The 11,017-nt window shown below is 45.1% G+C and overlaps 1 long non-coding RNA gene across 1 annotated transcript; it reads right to left on the reverse strand.

The window, feature by feature from the left end:
• Positions 1 to 1,977: 1,977 nt before the first annotated feature.
• LOC138765768 (uncharacterized) lies at positions 1,978 to 6,663 on the reverse strand. Its single transcript, XR_011358634.1, has 2 exons — positions 6,567 to 6,663; positions 1,978 to 2,385 (listed from the first exon to the last, which is right to left on the reverse strand). It is a non-coding gene; the product is annotated as an uncharacterized lncRNA (long non-coding RNA).
• Between the last annotated feature and the right edge of the window lie 4,354 nt (positions 6,664 to 11,017).

Raw genomic sequence — 11,017 nt, forward strand, 5'->3', positions numbered from 1 at the left:
ACCTCACTATTTATAAAACCATTTATCTGCCGACGGACAGCCACCGCCAGGAACCGTGCACCCTCCTGCATATGCCGAGACCTAAACAGACACACGAGGAGGTGAGCTGATTTCCGCTACTTATTTAATGTAATAGAATAGTGTATAGTGCTGATACCAGTAATGTAATAGAATGGTATATAGAGCTGATACCAGTAATATAATAGAATAGTGTATAGTGCTGATACCAGTAATGTAATAGAATAGTGTATAGTGCTGATACCAGTAATGTAATAGAATAGTGTACAGTGCTGATACCAGTGATGTAATAGAATGGTGTATAGATCCTGATACCAGTGATGTAATAGAATGGTGTATAGATCCTGATACCAGTGGTGTAATAGAATGGTATATAGATCCTGATACCAGTGGTGTAATAGAATGGTATATAGAGCTGATATCGTACTTATGTTATACTGTATTAAGAATAGTTTTAGGACTGGGCAAAACTTCCCATATGAAGGGATGTTCAAAAGTTCATAATACAGTAGTGTTTGCTGTATGAATGCTGTCTCATGATAAAAGACATGACTGTGTGCTCTGTCATCATTATTTATGTGGAAAATGTATGCTGTACATGTTCCTGCTTCAATTAGACACTTAATTCAGCATTTTCTATACTTTGTTCTTTGACAAGACCACCCCCATAAATGACTGATTTTCTTTGCAAAATTGGGTGGTCGGCTCATAAAGGTTTCTCTGTATATCATTATTCTTACTGCATGATGAATAGAGTAAGTTTAATAATAAAAAAATATATATAAATTTCAAAAATCTGTAAATGGCGGCAATAAAAAGTTAAAGTTTTCCTGCAAAAAAGAAGCCCTCATATGGCTGCGTGGGCAAAAATTAAACAACGGTGTGACTCTTGGAATGCGGCAATGAAAAAAGTAAGAAAATAGCTTGGTCATTAGGGCCCAAAATAGGCCGGTCGCTAGAGGGTTAACTACATGCCTACTCAGACATGTGACCTGTTTCAAGCTTTTTAAAAAAACTTCAAACGGTTAATTTTTTTTTTTAAGTGAGGATGATCTTGAGCTATTTTCCCCTTTCAAAATTTTTTATGGATACAAATCATCAAGAACAAAGGATTACACAGCTGGACCTGTGTGAAAGCCGGTATTCAGAGGTCAGGGAGGTCAGTCAGTGCTGACTGTCAGAGGAGATAGCCTGTGATGTAGCTGTAAATTAACTCTTTGTTGTCCTGTTTTGGTGCCTCATCTCCTTCAAACTGCTTTTTCATGATAAAAATGCATTTTTCGGCTAATAAACCCAATTGCAAAGTTTCTTAAAATAGCCTGGGCTATTGGTTTCGCCAAAAAAATTTTTTAAATGACAGTGACACTTTAAGCTGAGATGCTTCTGTTCTCCAAGCTCTCTTGCTGTAGACTAGTTGTATGACAGCACATTGTTCCTTTAAAGAGGTAAGAATTGTTATCTGCTCTCTAATCTCCCTCCTCCCCCTCCCCTCTCCATAGGTTACACAGGGCTCAACTGTGTAAAAGAGTAGAGATTTCCTGATAATGAGCAGTGGATGAAAGAGAGGAGGGGGGGGGCTAGGGAAAGGCTTTTTGAATGCAGATAATGGCATATTTGCCTTATAAACCAAATTACAAAGTTTCTTAAATGCGCCTGGACTATTGAATTCTGTGACAAAAAATAAAACGACAGTGACACTATGGCCCAGGTCACACTGAGCAAGAACGGCGGAATTCCGCGGAGGAGCTCTCCATGAAGCTATGAATCTCTTTCAAACAGTGGTTAAAGTTGAGCTACAAACCAAATAAAGAAAAAAAAAATTGGATTTGGATCTCTGTTAAAGCCAGTAAGTCAATGGGTGGGCAAATATTTACAAACCATAGTGAAGAAACTACCAGGATATAACAAGAATATGCCGGAGTTCAGACGGAGGGATTCGTGTACATAGTAGACTTGTGACACCAGTAGGGAAAATTTATTAAAGCGAAGTGAATGTGCAGTAATAATGTATTATATGAACAATAAAAAAAGCGCAACGTGACAGGAGGCTATACAATGCAGAGTATCCAAGGAGCTGGGAGCAAAGTGGACCTAATAGATATTGCAATATAAAACTAAGCAAAGGCCAGAAGTTCATAACATAATATAGTACTGACATATTATCTGTGGACGCTGACAGACTCCATGCAGTCACAAGACAAGACCTCGGCCGTTGTTCACATCCGTAGCATCGGCAGGGTGCGGAGGTGCAGGGTCTTCATTCTCTATAAAAATTCCTGCACGTACCACTCTGGGATGGCGGGATCACCAGGATCCGTTTCAGTATAAAATGTGATGCCTTTATACGGTTTCCGGTAACAGGAAATCCTGAGGTAAGAAAGTCTGTGTGATAATGGTGCATCAACAACAAGATCATAGACAGCCGGACCCGAAAAGTAATCACCTTATAGTGTGCCCCCTGTGTGTGTGGGGTATATAATAATATATCACACACACTGCCCCCTGTATATAATAATGTATCTTACACACATTGCCCTCTGTATATAATAATATTGCAGTGTCCCAGAACAGAGTTTCTTCTCTTGTTGTTTCCTTCAAAGTGTATCTTTATATCTGAGTCAGTCAATATGTTATTGCCTCTGTTCTGGAAAACTATGGTCCACTGCAAACTGTATGGTGTCACCCCTCTCAGTATTCAGGTCTGCTGTTTCACTCATTTTCATGTATATTTGGTCCTATATGTCCTTATGGTGTTATGATGCAATGGCTTGGTGTCACATGACTGTCCCCTGCTTTCATGGTAACCCCAATAGCCATCGAGCTTTGGCTGGGGATGCCATGTGACTTCCTCTCTACCTCATTCCTGTCTCCTACCTTCAAGGGGACAGATTGTGTGTGTCCTCTCTCCACTGTTAAGAGAGAGATACGTGTTCTCTGCTGCTCCAGTGTCACAAGAAGTGTTCCGGTCCAGTCGGGACCTGGCTGTGTCTTTATTCTCAAGTCTCAAGATCCTCATCTATACTAAAGATCTGGGTGCCGTTCTTCAGTCATTCCTCTCGCCATCTTCTCTAATCATCAACAGCAAGTATTCAGCTCAGTTTCATTCCGCCCAGCATCTCAACTTCAGTATCACTACTACTCCCATCATTCAGCATGCTACTCTCACAGCCTATTGCAGCATCACCCATTACTCTGCCTTATCCAAGTTTGCCTTATACCCGGTTGCACCCGGAGAGACTGTTGCTCCTAGTTACCACCGTTATAATAAATACACAACTACCGTTGTTTCCGAACCTTGGCATTGGTGTGATCATTGGTGCCCTGACTAAGGACAACGAAGAATTGCTCGGCCTCCACTCGGTCAGGTTCCCGGTCTACAGCTGCTATCCCTTGTGCCAAAACTGTGACTACCATCAGGCAAGCGGCTACCCGGGTTCCTACCCAGCACTACCACCTACTACTACCCTCAGCGGAGTGGCCCAGCGAAAACTATCGCACACACTGCCCCCTGTATATAATAATATACCCCCCCCCCCACACACACACATACACTGCCCCCTGTATATAATAATGTATCACACACACACTGCCCCCTGTATATAATAATATATCCCCCACACACACTGCCCCCTGTATATAATAATATACCCCCCCACACACTGCCCCCTGTATATAATAATATACCCCACACACACACTGCCCCCTGTATATCATAAAGTATCACACACACACACACACACTGCCCCTGTATATAATAATGTATCACACACACACACACACACTGCCCCCTGTATATAATAATATATCCCCCACACCCACTGCCCCTGTATATAATAATGTATCACACACTGCCCCTGTATATAATAATGTATCACACACACACTGCCCCTGTATATAATAATGTATCACACACACACTGCCCCCTGTATATAATAATGTATCACACACACACTGCCTCCTGTATATAATAATGTATCACACACTGCCCCTGTATATAATAATATATCCCCCACACACTGCCCCCTGTATATAATAATATATACCCCACACACTGCCCCCTGTATATAATAATGTATCACACACACACTGCCCCCCGTATATAATAATTACACCCACACACTGCCCCCTGTATGTAATAATATACCCCCCACACACACTGCCCCCCGTATATAATAATTACACCCACACACTGCCCCCTGTATATAATAATATATCACACACACACACTGCCGCCTGTATATAATAATATATCCCCCACACACTGCCCCCTGTATATAATAATGTATCACACACACACTGCCCCCCCCGTATATAATAATTACACCCACACACTGTCCCCTGTATGTAATAATATATCACACACACACACTGCCCCCTGTATATAATATTATATATCCCCCACACACTGCCCCCTGTATATAATAATATACCCCCCCCACACTGCCCCCTGTATATAATATATCCCCCACCCACTGACCCCTGTATATAATAATGTATCACACACACTGCCCCCTGTATATAATAATATATCCCCCACACACTGCCCCCTGTATATAATAATATATCCCCCACACACTGCCCCTGTATATAATAATATATCACACACACACTGCTCCCTGTATATATTAATGTATCACACACTGCCCCCTGTATATAATAATATATCCCCCACACACTGCCCCCTGTATATAATAATATATCCCCCACACACTGCCCCCTGTATATAATAATATATCACAGACACACTGCCCCCTGTATATAATAATATATCCCCCACACACTGCCCCCTGTATATAATAATATATCCCCCACACACTGCCCCTGTATATAATAATATATCCCCCACACACTGCCCCCTGTATATAATAATATACCCCACACACTGCCCCCTATATATAATAATATACCCCCTACACACACCCTCTGTATATAATAATATACCCCACACACACACTCTCTGTATATAATATACCCCCCCACACACCCTCTGTATATAATAATATACCCCCCCCACACACCCTCTGTATATAATAATGTATCACACACACACTGCCCCCTGTATATAATAATGTATCACACACACACACACACACTGCCCCCTGTATATAATAATGTATCACACACACACTGCCCCCTGTATATAATAATATATCCCCCACACACTGCCCCCTGTATATAATAATATATCCCCCACACACTGCCCCCTGTATATAATAATGTATCACACACTGCCCCCTGTATATAATAATGTATCACACACTGCCCCCTGTATATAATAATATACCCCCCACACACTGCCCCTGTATATAATAATGTACCCCCACACACACTGCCCCTGTATATAATAATGTACCCCCCACACACTTCCCCCTGTATATAATAATATATCCCCCACACACTGCCCCCTGTATATAATAATGTACCCCCACACTGCCCCCTGTATATAATTATATACCCACCCGACACACTGCCCCCTGTATATAATAATATATCCCCCCCACACTGCCCCCTGTATATAATAATATATCCCCCCCACACTGCCCCCTGTATATAATAATGTACCCCCCACACACTGCCCCCTGTATATAATAATATACCCCCCCACACACTGCCCCCTGTATATAATAATGTACCCCCACACTGCCCCCTGTATATAATTATATACCCACCCGACACACTGCCCCCTGTATATAATAATATACCCCACACACACACCCTCTGTATATAATAATATACCCCCCCCCCCACACACACACACCCTCTGTATATAATAATATACCCCACACACACACCCTCTGTATATAATAATGTATCACACACACACTGCCCCCTGTATATAATAATGTATCCCCCACACACTGCCCCCTGTATATAATAATGTATCCCCCACACACTGCCCCCTGTATATAATAATGTATCACACACTGCCCCCTGTATATAATAATGTATCACACACTGCCCCCTGTATATAATAATATACCCCCCCACACTGCCCCTGTATATAATAATGTACCCCCACACTGCCCCCTGTATATAATAATGTACCCCCCACACACTGCCCCCTGTATATAATAATATATCCCCCACACACTGCCCCCTGTATATAATAATGTATCACACACTGCCCCCTGTATATAATAATATACCCCCCCACACACTGCCCCCTGTATATAATAATGTACCCCCACACTGCCCCCTGTATATAATAATGTACCCCCACACTGCCGCCTGTATATAATAATATACCCCTACACACACACTGCCCCCTGTATGTAATAATGTCCTCACACACACTGCCCTCTGCACTTCCTGCAGGACATGCAGCAGCTGATAAGTACTGGAAGACAAATCTGTATAACTTTCTAACACCAGTTTGTTTTGCTGGAGTCTTCCTTTAACAATTGGATCTAAAGACCTTGATTGATGCCACCCGCACATACTGGGACGTCCCCACCAATGACACTGAGCTCGCCTTCATTCTAGTGCAGCAGGCGACATGTACCTATATAGATCATCAGATCTGCCAGTTCTTGCCGTCGACTTCTTACCTGGGTTCATCTTCCGTCACAATTTCCTTGAGGTAATTGAAGAATTCGCTGCAGAAGTTCCAGCAAACGTTCGGATTCCATGTCTGCCTGTCACCCTGCACAAGGGACGGGCACATTAGGGCAGATATACTACTGCAGATGCATCAGAACCAAAACAACGGCTGATATAACTTTCCCTACGTTTATTATATATGGTTTTAGCCACTTTTGGGCAGAGACAAGATGAGGTATTTTGGTACTAAATGGCGCCCGGTGGATAGAGACCAACCTTACTGAATCATACTGCTATACAAGGCAAAAAATAATACTGCTACATCCTATTACCGCCACATAATAACCTGGATAATACCACTATACTGTTACTTACAGATCAATATTATCCTCATACAATATACATACATGGTATATAGCAGCTCTGCACAGGCTCTGTAGAGTATCTAAATGGTCAGGGTGCAGTTACATGCAGTCATTCACAGAGGGCGCCTTCTCTGATTAGTCATTCATGTTCCCTATTCTTTTCTATCTGGTTTGGAGGGATGTAGCAGGCCAGAGTATACCCACCGTCCTCCAGACTATACCCGGTATAACAGGCCAGAGTATACCCACCGTCAGGGGCGGGCTGGGCCGGGGGGCAGGGGGGCATATGCCCCCTGGGCTGGTCTTCCCCCAGCTGTCAGGGCCGCATGGCTGCTGACAGCTGGCTGGAGTCCTCAGTGCCTCCCCTGCTTACAGCCCCGCCCTCTTCTGTCATAATTACCTGTGGCTGTGCTGTGGATCCGGACTGTGATGGAAGCGGCCGCTGAAGCCCCGCCCCCCATGACGGTAAGCCCCGCCTCCTTTATGGCCATTATGCTTTCCTATAAGCCTATGAGGCTTATGGTAAAAAGCAAACTGCTGTACTCAGTATCTTCCTCCGGCCACCAGAGGCCGCTCTCTCCTCCCAGCTGGTTCTCCTGTGTCTGGGCTAGAAGAGCCTGAAGACCGAGAAGATGGTGTCTGCAGAAAGCCAGGTACCTACACAGCAGGACATAGGGCAGGGGGAGGGAACCAAGGCTCTCCAGATGTTGCAAAACTACAACTCCCATCATACCTGGGCAGCCATAGGCTTACCATAGATGATGGGAGTTGTAGTTTTGCAACAGCTGAAGAGCCAAGGTTCCCTATTCCTGACATAGAGGATACATATATACAGGAGGATACATATATACAGGAGACCTACACAGGAGGATACATATATACAGGAGACCTACACAGGAGTATACATATATACAGGAGGAGACATACACAGCAGTACATAGAGGATACATATATACAGAAGGATACATATATACAGGAGACCTACACAGGAGGATACATATATACAGGAGGAGACATACAGAGGAGTATATAGAGGATACATATATACAGGAGGAGACATACACAGCAGTACATAGAGGATACATACAGAGGAGTATATAGAGGATACATATGTACAGGAGGAGACATACAGAGGAGTATATAGAGGAGACATATATACAGGAGGAGACATATATACAGGGGTACATAGAGTATACATATATACAGGAGGAGACATACAGAGGAGTTAGGGCTGGGCGATTAATCAAATAAATTTGCCCAGAAGGTTATAATCGATTTCGATTAAAATCATAAATTAAATTTTCACAAAAAATCACTGCAGGCAGAGCAGCGTAGAGTGATGGGTTGGCGGTTGGGCTGGAGTTGCAGGTCAAGCAGGCGGCGCGGAGGTGAGGTGCATGGCGGGCGGCGGTGCATGGAGTGTTGGGCCGGAGGTGAGGTGCAGGGCGGTCGGGCAGTCCGCCTAACAGAGCCGCGACTGACCTGCCCCAGCTATACATATCACATCCAGTTCCCCTCCCGGCCACATGTGCAGGTCCCTGGTCTCTGGAGGAGGCTGCAGGGACTGTAGGGGTGATAGCGTCGCTTCAGGTCCTGGAGCTGAACAGCGGGATCTGCATCCCCCCCCGCTGTACAGCTCCAGTAATGGCAGTGACGCTATCACCACTAGAGTCCCTGCGGCCAGGGCCGTATTTACCACTAGGCACCTGTGGTCCGATGCCTAGGGCAGCACCTTGCAGGGGGGCAGCACCAGGGAGCAGGGGGACAGAAAAAACTAATTCTTTTGTTTTTATTTTTTTAGTTTCCCTTCTCCCGTTCAGACTTGCCAGTAAATCTGGTGTCTTTTCCAGGGGGGTGGGGGGTATGGTGGTATTGGTCAGGTCTGGTATCGCCAATAGGTGCGTGTAGATGGGGTGTCTTCAGGTTTAGTGCCTAGGGCAGCAGCAGCTGTTAATACAGCCCTGCCTGCGGCCTCCTCCAGAGACCGGGGACCTGCACGTGTGGCCGGGAGGGGAACCTGTGTGCCGGGGTGAGAGGAGGAGGGATATGTGCACTCCTGCCCCAATCACGCCCAGCTGCCCCAGTTTCCCCCAGTATGCCCCTGTCACCTCTCATTTATACCTTTATTACTACTTCACCCCTCATCTTTACCTGTACTACTACTACTACTTCTACTACACCCCTCATCTATACCTGTACTACTACACCCCACATCTATACCTGTACTACTAATTCCCCTCATCTTTACTACTAATACACCCCTCATCTTTACCTGTACTACTACTAATCCCCCTCATCTGTATTACTAATACACCCCATATCTATACCTGTACTACTACACCCCTTATCCACTATACCTCCACTACTACACTCTACCTAGATGGAGGCACCATGTGTCCCGCTATCCCCACCCCCACCCCCTCGCTTATCCCGGAAATGCCCCTGCCTGCATGTGTCCCTGCTACATAGAGGATACATATATACAGCAGTACATAGAGGATACATATATACAGGGGGAGGCATATATACAGTAGTACATAGAGGATACATATATATACAAGAGTACATAGAGGAGACATATTTACAGGAGTACATAGAGGAGACATATATACAGAAGTATATAGATGATACATATATACAAGAGGAGACCTACACAGGAGTACATAGAGGAGACATATATACAGAAGTACATCGAGTGATATAAACTATTGTAAAAATACAGTAACCCCAGCTTTCCCAGCATCTTATACTCAGTATAATGGAGGTCACCCAGCTTTCCCATCATCTTATCCTCAGTATAATGGAGGTCACCCAGCTTTCCCACCATCTTATACTCAGTTTGATGGAGGTCACCCAGCTTTCCCAGCATCTTATACTCAGTATGATAGAGGTCACCCAGCTCTCCAGCATCTTATACTCAGTATGATAGAGGCCACCCAGCTTTCCTAGCATCTTATACTCAGTATGATGGAGGTCACCCAGCTCTCCAGCATCTTATACTCAGTATGATAGAGGCCACCCAGCTTTCCTAGCATCTTATACTCAGTATGATGGAGGTCACCCAGCTTTCCCAGCATCTTATACTCAGTATGATGGAGGTCACCCAGCTCTCCAGCATCTTATACTCAGTATGATAGAGGTCACCCAGCTTTCCTAGCATCTGTCTATGGGACCGTTCTGTGTCATCACTGAGCCGCCCAATAGACTTATACAGGAAAGTGAGTTCTGACCCTTTCACAGGGCACAGTAGGATATCTGGTCACCAATGACTGGAAGGACCGAAGATGTTATAGGTAAGAGGTTAGAGGCCAGAGTGGTCCTTTAAAGATGGGCCGCCAGCCTGCTACTCATGGGCCAGTGCTGTGTACTTGCCCCCCGGGCTAAAATTTGCCAGCCAGCCCCTGCCCACCGTCCTCCAGACTATACCCGGTATAACAGGCCAGAGTATACCCACCGTCCTCCAGACTATACCCGGTATAACAGGCCAGAGTATACCCACCGTCCTCCAGACTATACCCGGTATAACAGGCCAGAGTATACCCACCGTCCTCCAGACTATACCCGGTATAACAGGCCAGAGTATACCCACCGTCCTCCAGACTATACCAGGTGTAACAGACCAGAATATACCCACCGTCCTCCAGACTTTACCTGGTATAACAGGCCAGAGTATACCCACCGTCCTCCAGACTATACCTGGTGTAACAGGCCAGAATATACCCACCGTCCTCAAGACTTTACCTGGTATAACAGGCCAGAGTATACCCACCGTCCTCCAGACTATACCTGGTGTAACAGGCCAGAATATACCCACCGTCCTCCAGACTATACCCAGTATAACAGGCCAGAGTATACCCACCGTCCTCCAGACTATACCCGGTATAACAGGCCAGAGTATACCCACCGTCCTCCAGACTATACCCGGTGTAACAGGCCAGAGTATACCCACCGTCCTCCAGACTTTACCTGGTGTAACAGGCCAGAGTATACCCACCGTCCTCCAGACTATACCCGGTATAACAGGCCAGAGTATACCCACCGTCCTCCAGACTATACCCGGTATAACAGGCCAGAGTATACCCACCGTCCTCCAG

Source organism: Dendropsophus ebraccatus, chromosome 10, assembly GCF_027789765.1.
Source record: "Dendropsophus ebraccatus isolate aDenEbr1 chromosome 10, aDenEbr1.pat, whole genome shotgun sequence".
NCBI classification, from domain to species: Eukaryota; Metazoa; Chordata; class Amphibia; order Anura; family Hylidae; genus Dendropsophus; species Dendropsophus ebraccatus.